A 13,917-nucleotide genomic window follows, 5' to 3' on the forward strand; every position below is an offset into this window, starting at 1 on the left:
GATAGGGAGAGGTTGCTTCTTAGCACAAATGTCAGCATAACCATCTGAAAGTTCCTTCTCCTGAAGAATCTGTGTGAGGAAAGTGTCCTTTGGTGAGCTCCAGGAGGATTTAAAGCTCATTGTAAACACATCAGGGATGAGAGAAGGTGAGGTGAGTCAGAGAAAGGAAAATATCATCCTCTAAAGCAGCTGGAATTTGTGCTGAGGGGTGACAAAGCACCATCAGCAAGGAGACTCTGTCTCCACAGTGGTCTGTTACAGATCTCTGTGGAGAATCTGGCATTAAATCCATCCTATGTCTCAATCTCCTCTTTTTCCTCAGGGGAAAACACCTGAGAGATATCCAACACCATCAAATGATGGTTCTGATTATCGGCATCCCATATTTGTTTCAAGTAGCAGCAAAGAAAGTTTTCCTGGACATCCATTTACATCTCATCTGTTCAGGCAGTAAAACAAAACATTGGCAAAAAAAAAACCCTCAGGAATGAATGAATTTATTTCATCCCTCCATCCACATCCTCTTTTTTTCTGTGGTGAATGGATCCAGATTTCTGATCTGAAGGTTAAAAGACTGGAAATAGTTCTTAAATAATGAACTGCCTCATAAAGACAGTGTTCTGCTGAAGGCCAGGGCATGAATCTCCAGTCTGAGCAACCTGGTCTAGTGGGGGGATCCCTGCCCATGGTGGGGGTGTTGGAATTAGATCATCTTTAAGGTCCCTTTCAGCCAAGCCTTTCCATGATTATATGTTCTGTGCTCCTTCTAATTAATTGTGTCCTCTTTATTTCCATAGAATTACTGGATAGTTTTGGTTGGATGGGAATTTAAAGCTCATCCAGTTCCACCCCTCTGCTGTGGGCAGGGACATCTCCCACTATCCCAGGTTGCTCCAAACCCCATCCAACCTGGCCTGGAACATTTCCAGGGATGGGGCAGCCACAGCTTCTCTGGGCAACATGTTCCAGGGCCTCACCACCCTCACAGTAAAGACTTTCTGTCTAATATCCAACCTAACCCTACTCTCTCTCGGTTTCAAGTCACTCCAGGCCTTTGTAAAACATTTCTCTCTCTCTTTCTTGTGGGCTCCCTTCAAGCACTGGAAGGCCACAATTAGATCACCCCAAAACCTTTTTGTCTTCCAGGAAGAATGATCCCAATTCCCTCAGCCTTTCCTCATGGCAGGGCTGCTCCAACCTCTGATCTTCTTGGTGGCTCCTCTGGACTCGCTCCAGCAGCTCCAGGTCCTTCCTGTGCTGGGGACCCTTCCTTGTTGCCCTTTTCAGCATCCCCCGAAGGTCAGTGTTCCCACACACCCACAAGGAAGGGTTGACAGGAAGGGATTTTCCTCACTGAAGCCTTCTGAGAGTTCAGACTCATTCCCAAGTTGTTGCTGAATTCCAATGACAAAAGCCAAGAGGAATTAAAGTGCAATATCTGTGTGGAAGTGGAGGTTTAGAATATTTAATGAGTTCACATTAAATTCACTTTTACGTTAAATCTACTTTAGAATGAGGAAAAAAGAGGAATTTTCTTCATCACCAGTTCAAGTTCAGCTTCATCCTGAACTAGGTCCCACTTTGTGAGCTGATGAAACTCACAAATACAAATATTAAACCCAGCTCAGATAATTTTCTACCACTTATCCTGAGGACAGTGTGACAAAACTTTCCTGAGGACAACATCAGCCCTTTCTACAAACAGGGAACAATCTCATCTCCTGGAGAACAGGCTCAACATTTTTGACTCATTTTTGTGTTACTAGAAGGTGTTTTTTTGTCATTTTGTTACTGTGGGCAACCAGCTGCCTCCCAGGGTGCTCTGAGGTAAAATGCCACAACATGAACTTTCATTCCAGTGGCAAGCAACTGTTCTGAGGTGTTCTGAAGATGCCTGGCAAAGCTCTGGCACTGGATTGGGATGAGGAAAAACAGCACTGAAGGGAAAAACAACCCTCCAGCAATGGCAGCCTTGTGAAAGGGTCCCTCTGCCTGCAGATTTACATGGATCGCATCAGGCTGGGTGGTATGACAGTGATAGGGCAAGAAATGCACAAATCCTTTTGAAAGCAAGTAAGTTTGCCTTAAAATGCTGGGCTGGGATCATTGGGAACTGAGTTTCTCCTCACTCGAGATGTGGGGGAACAGCAAAACTTCCCATCCAGAATTAATTCCCCATCTATTCCCTGCTCCCTTTTTTTGCTGCTCAGTCATTCCTCAGTGGAAGATCACGCTGAGATTTTCGTGGCCCGTTGATGCTCTGATTTCTGTGAGGCACAAGGGAAAATCATCATAGTAAATAATAATAGTGGTTTGTTCCCCTAAACTCACAAGGCCAGTGGCCATCCCACAGTAAAAGTGGGATTTTTTCCACAACTTGGACAACTCCTTATCGACCATCTCCTCTTTTCATTCTCATGCAATGGGGTTTTCCACACTTGTAGGATTTATTTCATAAAATGCCAGAATGGTTTGGGTTGGAAGGGAACTGGAAGATCATTAAGTTGTACCCCCTGCCATGGGCAGGGAAAACTCCCCCTATCCCAGGTTGCTCCAAACCCTGCCCAACCTGCCCTTGGACAATTCCATGGATGGAGGAGCCACAGCTTCTCTGGGCAACCTGTGCTGGGGCCTCCCCACCCTCACAGGGAAGAATTTCTTCCCAATATCCGATATAAATGTTCAAATTGTCTGGACATCCAAGGGTTTCCTTAGTCATAGGGTGACATTTCTGCTTTCTCCCAGCTGAGGTTGCAGTTGTACTTGAATTTCTTTTTCTCAGCTGTAGCTCTGTAGTTATGTTTCTTCATGTCAATGCTGATTTTTTTTTCTCTAGTTTCCTACTTTCTACCCCCAATCCTTTGTTACCTAAACAATATAACTGGAAAACAATCTCATGAGAGAGTTTATTGATGGCAGACACTAAATCCACGTGAGAAGGAAATGCCACAACCTGAATAACAGCCAAAAAATAAATGAACCAAACACAGAATCACATCCAAAAACCTGGAAAATAATTATTTAAAAGGATATATCCAACAAAACCTTAAAACAAACCACCCCTACCATCCAACAAACAAGACCAGTTATCCAAACTGCAATTCATTAGCAGAGAGAAGAGAAAATACTCGGAAGTTTAATTCCTGGCATAGGGAGGCTGGGCAGGATGTAACCCCAGCCAAGAGAAATATGAGTTTTTATGTGGAAAAAGACAGCAGGAGATGAGGAAGCAGATCCTCTGATGGATTTCTTGATTGCCTAGAACCCCTCAGAATGTAAAAATTGGTATTTTTTATTGTTTTAATGGTTCTCATTTACAGAGCTGATGGGATATTTCACATCCAGCCCAGGTTTCTTTGGATTCATTCTGTTTTTCTTTTAACTTTAGTTTATCTCTAATCCCCACCATCAATACCAATATATACAAGACCTCTTTCTACAACCTGGTCAATGACAAAAAAAACTGCCCAATAATAAACTTTAGGCAGCATTAAGGAATCTCAATGATTCTCCAGTGAAATCCCTGTCTCCTGAAATCGCAAGGTCAGTGACTGAAGGCTAAATGACACTTCAAGAGATGCTTTTCCAACCTGATTTCCTCAGAAAATTGAGGTTTTTTGCACATGTGAGCAAAGGTAGGAATTTCCATTTGCTCAGTTGTCACCTGCATATATCATGGAGGCAAAATTTCCAAATTATATTGATTTCCTCCACTGTAAAAGTTGTTTCTGAGTGAGCACCACCCTTATTAGAGATCAGTGGCCATCACAATCCTTTGTGTCTCTTCAAAACTGAACTAGAAATCACTGCAGTGGTGCTTATTGGCCAAAATAAAATTTAAAAAAAAAGCTGGGACGCTGCAAGGAAAATTAAAAATCATGAACATTGTCCATTTATTTATATATATTTAATCAAAGATAGTCAGTATGTCCAATGATTTACAAATGAGGAAAAGAAGTCAGAAAAAGCATATGGAAAAAGGAAGGTTTTTATCCCTATTTTAATGATAGGCAGCAAGGATGCAGAACTTTTTTGTGAATTTTTCCAAAGTTGTGCACTGTCAGTCAATGGAGGAAGCAGCAACTCTCCTGAAATTTCCTAACAACCAATATTAAGCAGGAGAATTTTTTTTTTTTTTTTTTTCACTTCTGGATCTCATTTTCCATTGCAAATGGATTTATGTGAATGAATTACAGCTCCAGCCAACATGTTCCCATAAAACACCAAAATGTGGTTTGATATTTGGAAGAAATAGGTACCTTTAGCAGCTTCTGAAACAGCAGAGAGAAGTAAAAAAACCTTTTCCCTTCCCCTCATTTCCATTTCTGTGGAGGTCTGAGCTGAAGAATCCAGGAACTTCATGCTGAGAAGAAAAGATCTTGGAGGTCTTTCCCAACCTAAACAACTCCATGATCCTGTGATTCTCTACCCCAGCAGATCCCTTAGTTCAGCTGCACAGTTTATCCCTGTTAATCCCAGTTTATCCTATTTCTTACAGTTGATAATTTGCAGCATGGATAGTCCGTGTCTCTAGCAAATATTCCACCCAAAAGGCTCAGTCAGATAAGCTCTCATAAAATTAAAAATGCCAGTTATGTATTTTTCAGCATCAACATTGCAGTGGCAATGCTGGAGCAGGTCTGGAAGATGGAGTTTCCCCAGAGGGGAAAAAAAGAAAAATCAAAATTATGCTGCTTTGCTTTTTGACCTTTAGAACTGGAGCAGAGAACTGAAGATGGAGACTTCAACAATCAGGAGAGCAAAGGCAGCACCTCTGGATTGTGTTTGTGACCACCCCCAAACTTTTGTGAGGTATTCCTTGTGTGTCAGGTGGCTCAAATCAGCTTGAACGAGACGTAGAATCCTAAAATGGTTGGAAGAAACCTTAAATAACATCCAGTTCCAAACCCCCTGCCATGGGCAGGGACGCCTTCCACTATCCCAGGTTGCTCCAAGCTCCATCCAGCCTGGCCTTGGACACTTCCAGGGTTGGGGCAGCCACAGCTGCTCTGGGCACCCAGGGCTTCAGCACCCTCCCAGGGAGGAATTTCTTCCCAATATCCAATCTAAACCTTCACTCAATGGGAAGCCATTCCCCCCTTTCCTGTCACTCCAGACCCTTGGAGTGATTTCAGAGTCTCACAGCTGTTCCTCAGGCACTCAATGATTCGCATCACGGGGACGTGTTACAAAAAATGTAGAACACAAAACCGAATTATTAATGATGCATTTAATGCTAAAATGTCTCCTCAGCTTAATTAACTTCCCTGCTAAATGCCTCTCTCTCTGGATGATGCTGAAATTCACGGGATCACGGAGTCGTTGAGGTTGGAGAAGACCTCCAAGACCATCGAGTCCAAGCTGTGCCTGATCCCCACCTTGTCATCAGCCCAGAGCGCTGAATGCCACGTTCAGTCATTCCTTGGAAACCTCCAGGGATGGGGACTCCACCACCTCCCTGAGCATCCCATTCCAGTGCCTGACCACCCTTTCCATGCAGAAACTCCTCCTGATGGACAAATTCCTCCTGATTTCCAGTAGCTGCAATCCTTTCGGCTACTGTCAGGTGGGGCTTGGGTGTGTAACATGAGTTTTATTTCTTTCCTTACTCCATCTTTGTTTCTATCTCAGCAACAAAATGAAAATAATAAGTAAAATTAAAAATAAGTAAAAATAGAATTTTTAGACTCTTCTTTACTTTGGCCTCTTTGAGAACCTTTGCTTAAATCCAGGTTCAAGTATTTGGTATCACACAGCTTTGAGGTGACATAACCCTGCTGACAGACTTGTTTTTCCTCAGCATCTTCTGAGTGAAATATCTATTTTTTTTTGTCTAACACATGTCTGGTTTTGGCTGTTTTTCTCCCTTCCAATTTCCTGTAGGAAAAAAAAATAGAAAAGGTAATTTTTTTATGCCATTTTATCTTCTTCCAGATTTATAACAAGTCTTATTTTGTCAGCAAAGTACGAGAAGCAACCACATTCTGCAGATGGTGTAAATTGAGGAATGCCTCATAATTCCCCCTTCAATGTGTAAAATCTTCTTCAGAGCAGACTGTTCCACTCCCACTCCTGGATTTCAGGAGAGTTTAGTCTTTAGTATTACACTTGCTAATGGAAAACCACAGAATGAATTTTTTACACCATAAAAAAAACCCCAAATTCCATTAAAATGTAAACACTCAGATAAATCACACCCACTTCAGTGGCATTTTCGATGTTGTTATGAAAAACATTCCAACCTGCAACTTAATGAAGAGTTTTGCAGCTTGTTTTGACTTTTAAAGAGATGAACATTTTCACTTCTCTTTGAGAAGTTGGATTTCTCACTTTTTAACTTCACACTTCCCATCTTTTTACTGTGGAAACACGAGAAAAAAGAAGTGGAATGAAAGCAATTTTCATGACGTTTTCCCAATGCTACTTCTTTCGGTTCCATTCATTTTTCAAGAGAAATAACAAGGGCTAATTTAAAAATTAAGACAAAATTAATGGCCTAACTTTGAACTAAGTCCCTCTGAAAAAGCTAAACTACCAGGCACTTAAAAGAAAACCTTTCTCTGTTTGCTCTTTCTCTATGAAATCCAAATGAAACTAAACTTAAACTATTCATTATCACCTGACATGGTTTTACTGCTTCGTATTCCATTTGTTTTTTTTTCCTTTTCCTGTGTTCTGCCTTAATAAATTATACAGCCAGCAGATAATTTCAATATCATTTGTCAGGTGGAAGATTTATTAAAAAACTCCTAGTTTTCAGTGAAACCTGTGTCTTGAAAGGAGAACAGAAAGAGGTGTGAGGTGGGTCATTCCCTCACCCTGATTTGCTGTTAGAGGATCCACATTGATCCTGAGCTCCAGGGATATTTTTTTCGGGAAATCAACAGTGGGTTTGTCTGGTGCTGTTCAGGGAAAGAAATAAGAATGTGATGATCCTCATGAATCCCTCCCATCTCTGGCTATTCCATAATTTGGAGATTTTGTATTTCTTTAGGGTGGGTGTTTCTGATGAATTTGATTCCAGCTGGGAAATATGACTGGAGGTTCCTTGCTCCACCTCTGGAGAGCAAGGCAATGGGATTGTTGGAGTTTGGGATGTGATCTCCACTCTACAGCTGCACAAGGTGAGACAAACAACATCTCTGGAGGTTCTTCATTTCCATATAATGGTTTGGATTGAAAGGAACCTTAAAGACCATCCAGTTCCAACCCCTCTGCCATGGGCAGGGACAATTCCCACTATCCCAGGTTGCTCCAAGCCCTGTCCAGCATGGCCTTGGACACTTCCAGGGATCCAGGGGCAGCCACGGCTTCTCTGGGAAACCTCTGCTGGTGTCCTGTTTGCTGTCACAGGGAAGGATTTATCCCTAATATGCCCTCTCACCCTTCCCTCTGTCATTAGGAGGCCATCCCCTGTGTCCTGGCATTCCAGATCTTTGTCCAAGCTCCTCTTCAGCTCTCTTGGAGACCCTTTAGGCACTGGAAGTATGGGGATTTTTGAAAGAATTTTGAATGAGTTAGAGATGGGACCTCTGAATTGGTTTTGATGTGATTTATTTTTCTTTTCTTCTGCATAGGTAGGAAGGGTGAGTTTGACTCACATTTTTACTGTTTGGTTCAGAAGGTCACAAGACCCCTAGTTACAAGACTTTTTAAGGATTTATTAACCAATAAAACATGGCCAACAAGGATATTTATGTTTTTGACCTAATCCTTAAATATTTAGTCTTATGGACTCCTGCTACAGTGTAAGCTTTCTTAGCCGATCATGTTATGACACAGAAACCTACAGTGCTGCCTTCTAAACTTCTTGTTACCTTTGTAACTACTTTTAATTTTTCTATACCTTAAACTCTAAAACTCTAAACTTTCTTCCACTTAACATGTCTCTTCTTTAAAGTATAAATCCAGATTCTCACTTCTGGCACCTAAGTTTGGAAGCTTTTTCCAAGGTCTCAAATCAAATCCTGTGTTTAATTCCAAGCCTTGGTTTACAGGCCCAAAGTTTTGAGAATTCCCTGCATTTTGGATTCCAACAGGAAGGAGCTCTAAGTTCTCCCTGAAGCCTCCTTTTCTCCAGGCTGAACAAATCAACTCTCTCTAATTATTAAAATAAAGGAAATCCGTGTGGGGAGATGAGATCTGAAATCAGGTGACAGAAACCCAGCCCTGGGCTCATTTGCCTGCCTTTCCAACTCTTCTATCGCTTCCCTTTTGAAGACATTGCAGGAAGTTTATTCCATCAGGGATTACCAGAGGTTTGTACTTCCAGAGCCTGTGCTTTCCAGCAAAACATCCAAACAAAACCACCTTTCCCTGACAGCACACTCCTGTAATTACACCTTTCAGCAATTCCTTTGTTGTTTCATCCCTTCACTGAAGGCAAAGAGAAGCAAATCACCCTCTCTTCTCCCAGCCCTTCCTGATCTCTGACTCACCAGCAAGGAGAAGGTTTGGAATCGGGGTTTGGAATCAGAGTTGGGAATCAGGGTTTGGAATCGGGGTCCATCCCCCCAGAAATGGAGCTGGCACAGATGCAGGATGCCTTTGGAAGTGAGGTGGGAGTGGGAGGCATGTGATTGTTAAAACACAATTAGAGAGAATAAGCAGGTACCCCACTCTGCCAGGAGCTGACGGGAGCAGAGCAGCAGGAAACGGTTTGGAGGGATGATGTAACAGGAGCTGCTGTTGCTACCTGTGCACCTCAACAGGTAATTAACCTGGTAATTAACAATCGTCAGAAGAATGATTCAGAAAGAGGAAATTAGGAGGGTGATCTGGCTTCACAATGGGAGCTACGTCAGCTCCCAGCAGTTCACCTGCTCTGACAGAGGTCCAAAAATGGGTGTAAGTGAGAAGGGAAGATTTTGGCAGCTCCTCCATCCCTGCTAATTGTTGTATAGAAGCCTGGAGCCACTAATTAGGTAATTGGGGGTATAATTCTCCTCTTGGAGAGGAGCAAGGATTACATGAAGCAGTGTTAGGTCACCTCAGGAGGTGAGACCCTGGCACAGGTTTCCCAGAGCAGCTGTGGCAGCCCCATCCCTGGAAGTGTCCAAGGCCAGGCTGGACAAGGCTTGGAGCAACCTGGGATGTTTATTATTTATTATTCTTTTTATTTTTTATTCTTCATTTTTTTATTTTTTATTATTTATTCCCCATTCCTGGAAGTGTCCAAGGCCAGGTTGGACAGGTCTTGGTGCAAGGTGGGATAGTGGAAGGTGACCCTGCCCATGGCAGGGGGTTGGAACTGGATGATTTTTAGGTCCCTTCCAACCCAAACTCTTCTGGGATTCTGTGATTATTACATTAGATGAGTTTTCCAGGGGGATTTCTCTCAAACTCTGCTTCCTGGATATTGCAGATAGGACAGAGCAATTGATGTTGTTGAGAACTGAAAGAAAAATCAGCATGAAAAAAAAATCCCCTCCATTACCTCTCCTCCCTCCCAATGGGGGTAAAAAAAAAGGTAAAACAGCACCTGAGATAGAGCTAAACACTTTCTTTTGACTCAGAAGTGCTTCTTCAAATTAGTCCATCTATTAAAAATATCAACCATTTATTTAATACTGAAGTCAATTTTTCAAATTAAAAACTGCTATTTTGAAATTAAGGGAGAAAAGGTCTAACTTAGAAAAATGTCAAAACAAAGGGATTTGGCATTTCCAAAGTGAAACTTTTAATTTAGAAAATATAAAGGGGAAATACCCTGACATTTAAACATATTCCCACATTAATGGTTTGCAATTTTGGGTGAAAATGCCTCTAAATTCAGCCTAATTCAGTAAAGACTGTCATGCCTGTAAGAATTTATTTTTATTTGGAACTGTTGGGTGCTGAAATGAAAAATAGAAATACCCCTGTTTGATCTAAATGAATTTATAATCAGTTTTATGATTGTCTACCAAAGATTTGTTGCACTGATAATCCAGTTTAAGAACAGAGGGTCCTGCTGCATTTGGCTGGCTGCTGAACAGCCCAGAAGGTACTGAAAAATCACAGAATCATGGAATATTCTGAGTTGGAAGGGACTCACAAGGATCAGTCCAACTCCTGGCCCTGCCCAGGACATCCCAACAATCCCACCCTGTGCCTGAGAGCATTGTCCAAATTCTCCTGGAGCACTGCTTTGGGACTGTGACCATTCCCTGGGATCCTGTTCCAGAGCCCCACCACCCTCTGGATGAAAAACCTTTTCCTAATATCCAACTCAAACCTCCCCTTAAATAACCTCTTGCCTTTGAACCAAAAATATCGGTATCAATCCCACTTTCTCATCTATAATTACCTGTTAATTCCTGCTACCCACAAATTAAACAAATCAGTTCAATGCCAAAGCATCCCCTGGACTGGAATCTTGAAGGAACCCACATATAAAGTTTTGGCTGAGATATAAAACCTCACATAACCAATGGCCACAGTTCCCAGAGGGCGAAACAACTGCTCTAATTCCCATCTACAAAATATGGGATAATTAGCATTACACTCTTTATCTCTTGGAAATTCCTGCCTAGTTCCCTGGTAAATCAGTATTTTATAGGCAAGAATGAGTTTATGGCAAATATGGATTGTTGGGAAAGAGCCAGTGTGGCTCTGTGAAGGCAGATGAGCAGCAGTTCAGGGAGAGAAAGAGTCTGCTGGAAATCCAGTTTGGACTTTCAAAAAGCCAAAATCCCTCACACAAATGCCTTCAAAAAGGAACATTTAAAAATATAGCATGCTACAGGGTTGAAGAAGAGGTTCCAATCCTTTGAGAGAGAATTTAAAAGGAAAAGTAGGATGGAATGGTTGCTTCTCAGGATCCAGAGGAGTGGGATGAAATTCCAAGTGGAACTCCAGAGAAACCTCACAAGGATTTGAATTAAACTAACAGGAAAGTGGCTGTTGAGCCCAGGTTGGATGGATTCCCAAACAACCTGGTCCAAATGACTGCAAATAAATATTTTGTGCCCATGGAAATGCAGTCTAAACCATGCCTGCACTCTGCTGTGCTCCAAAGTGTCTGTGAAAACTCAGGAAAGACATCCTGGGGTTGTCACTGGGAGGGCCCTGAAATCCCTGGCTTCGTGTGCCACAACAGCCAAAAATGCTGGCAAAAAAGCTGGGAATCACCAAGGAGGTTTTTGGAAACCAGACAGAGGGAGGCATTTTGCTGTTACACTGAATTTTTAAGCCCTCTCACATTAACTTGTCTGTGCAGTTCTGTTCTCTGTCTCTCAAAACAGACCCAGCTGAGAAAAGAGAAAGTCCAGATAAAGTAAAATAATCAGGAATATGGAGTATCTGCCTTTAGAGGAGAGACTGAAAAGGCTGCAGAGACTCTTCAGTCTGGAGAGAAGAAATCTGGGGAAGTGGAGGACGAGGCTGAGGATTAAAAAATCATGAAGAGGGTGGGATAACCAAATAAGGACTGGCTTTCAACAAAATCAAGAACAGAAAAAAGGCCAGATTGCTTCTTGATCCAACAGAGAGAACATGGGACTCTTTGCTGTCCGTGGCACTGGAGTCAGACAACAAAATGTAAGGGCAAGAGATACTCAAAACAGACACAAAGTGGAATTGGCAGAACTGTTCTCTCTAATAAAACAGCTGTGGGTGCATGGGAACAAACTGCAGAAACGGGATGAGGTTTTTCACCCCCTAATTCCCAATTTCTGTGCTGGACAGGGAATCCTGTGCCGGAAGAACAGAATTCTCATCTGAAAATTAATTTCTTACATCCTTATCCAAGTACTGGGTAACAGCATTACACATAGGCTGTTTATTAAATTGTTAACAAGCACTTTCTGCTGAGGTTTGATGTCACGATTTCCCTTTTACCCATTTGAATATGGCTTATTTTTAAAACCTGATTTCATCTGAGCACTGGAGTGACCCAGTTACAACAATGGGAGGGTTGTGAACACATGAGTAACAAGGGTATTCAATTATTCTCCATTGTTATAAGAAGTTGAATTAATTCAGCAACCACTGGTGAAATATGTATCAAACAATCTATTAATCATTATTACTGCTAGGTAAAATTTGAATAAACACCGGGATAAATGACCCAGATTTCAGTGTCTCTACATGGATTTTATACTTTGGGTGCTTAAACGAGGGAAAAAAAAGGATTAATTAACTCACTGGAGTCCAGACCTTGGGAATACCTTCCTTAGGCTGCACAGTCTGCCTTTCAGTTAGGACTCAGCTCAGATCTTAGGTCTGGACCTATGACTATTTTTATTGTTTTTGTGACCACCAGCTCACACTCAAAAGTTTAGTGGGTTCAACTCAAGCCTTCTCAGTTCAAACTGAGAGAGAATCAAAATAAATCAGGTCAGAATTCCCTCTGAATAAGGACATCTCCATTTGCTCGTTTAATGTGCTTCTAAACTTCCAAGTCACACTTCCATGTGAGTTCAGTGCCTGATGGTGTCTCCTAAACAAGTTCTTGCACAGAACTATATCTGAGGCCCTGAAAAAAAAAAAACAAAAAACAAAAAAACAAAAACACTGAAAAAAATTAAAATACAGTGGTTGAGTAGAGTATAAAATGATTTTTTTTATTTTATTGTGCCTGGGAAGTGCATGGAATCTGGACGTGGGTTTGGATGGAGGACAACCAATTGCACAGCCCAGATGGGGCCACACATCCTGATGCAGCTTTTCCAAGGCTATAAATTGGCATCACTGAGGTCACTTATTCACTCCCACCAGGAATTCAGCCCCCCACTGCTGGCCTGCACCCAATGCTCCCTGAAGAGATTGAAAAATATGATCCTGCTGAAAGTCACCTTCCCCAGAAATCCCAGGGATCAGCAAAGCCAGCACTTGCTTGGACAAGTGAGGATCGAAAGCAAAGGACTGAAAGTAAAGGTCAAACAAAAACCCACTGGAAAACAGATGGCAATTCCTCAGAGAAGGCATTCTGTCGTTCATCTCCTCCTGCAAGAGCAGCACTCAGAGTTTGGAGTGCACATCCTGGCTCTCCACCAAGATTTTTTCCCTCAGGATTTTGCTGTTCTCACATTAAAAGCATTTCCAGGGGTTCTGTTTCAACATCAGCAGCACCAGATGATCCCACAGGGCAGTCCAGCCTCACTTGCAGTTGTGCACACCAGGACATCCCGGGGGTATATCCATAATTTCCCTGCCTAAGGAAAGCACTGCATGGAATACTCGGAAGGGGATGTATTTCCCTTGTGTTTTTTCAGTGTCAGGATGTGGTCAAAATATCCAGTCTGGGCTAGGACTGCAGTAGAGACTTAGAAAAAACAGTCCTCAGGTCAAAACAAAACAAAACAAAACAAAACAAAACAAAACACAACAAAACACATCCTGCCCCTAAAGGATTCCTGTTGTCAGCTGTGCTCCATAAGTTATTCAGCACAAGAAAATTTAAAGGTCTGGAGCTCTTCTCTGACTCCAACTGGGATGACAAAGCCTGACTCCATGCTCCCAACCCTTCCCCATAAAGCAGAGTGGATTCATGCCAGCTGTTTTTCACAATACGTTTACAGCTGGTTTTAACTCCTAAACTACACCTGGTTTTGTTGGTTTTTTTCTTTTTTTTTTTTCATCCCATTCCATGGTCCTGTTTACTTGGCTCTGTCAATACAGGCATTTCATCCAGTTATATCCCATTTATCCCACTGTTCAGAGGGTTTTACCAAGCCTGGATTTTACCCTGCTCTGCATTTAACACCAGCTGAGGTGACACCCATCAATCCCTGCATCCCTCAACACCATCCTGACAGAGCAGTTTGCAAACATCCTAATTCTCCCTCTTAAAACAGGACCAGTCCAACCCTTTGGATGGAGGGTGGAAACACCATAATTTCTACTTTCTACTATTATAAATAAATTTATAATACATTTGTACATATTTGGTTTAAGACAGGATGCTCAGGATGGCTGTAATTAAGTGAGTAATTA

At 42.0% G+C, this 13,917-nt stretch overlaps 1 long non-coding RNA gene across 1 annotated transcript; it reads right to left on the bottom strand.

The window, feature by feature from the left end:
• Positions 1 to 5,676: 5,676 nt before the first annotated feature.
• On the bottom strand, positions 5,677 to 8,601 carry LOC128799911 (uncharacterized). The gene is made up of 4 exons (XR_008434861.1): positions 8,439 to 8,601; positions 6,819 to 6,902; positions 6,243 to 6,359; positions 5,677 to 5,877 (listed from the first exon to the last, which is right to left on the bottom strand). It is a non-coding gene; the product is annotated as an uncharacterized LOC128799911 (long non-coding RNA).
• Positions 8,602 to 13,917: the final 5,316 nt, after the last annotated feature.

This window comes from Vidua chalybeata, chromosome 1, assembly GCF_026979565.1.
Source record: "Vidua chalybeata isolate OUT-0048 chromosome 1, bVidCha1 merged haplotype, whole genome shotgun sequence".
In the NCBI taxonomy this organism is placed as follows: domain Eukaryota; kingdom Metazoa; phylum Chordata; class Aves; order Passeriformes; family Viduidae; genus Vidua; species Vidua chalybeata.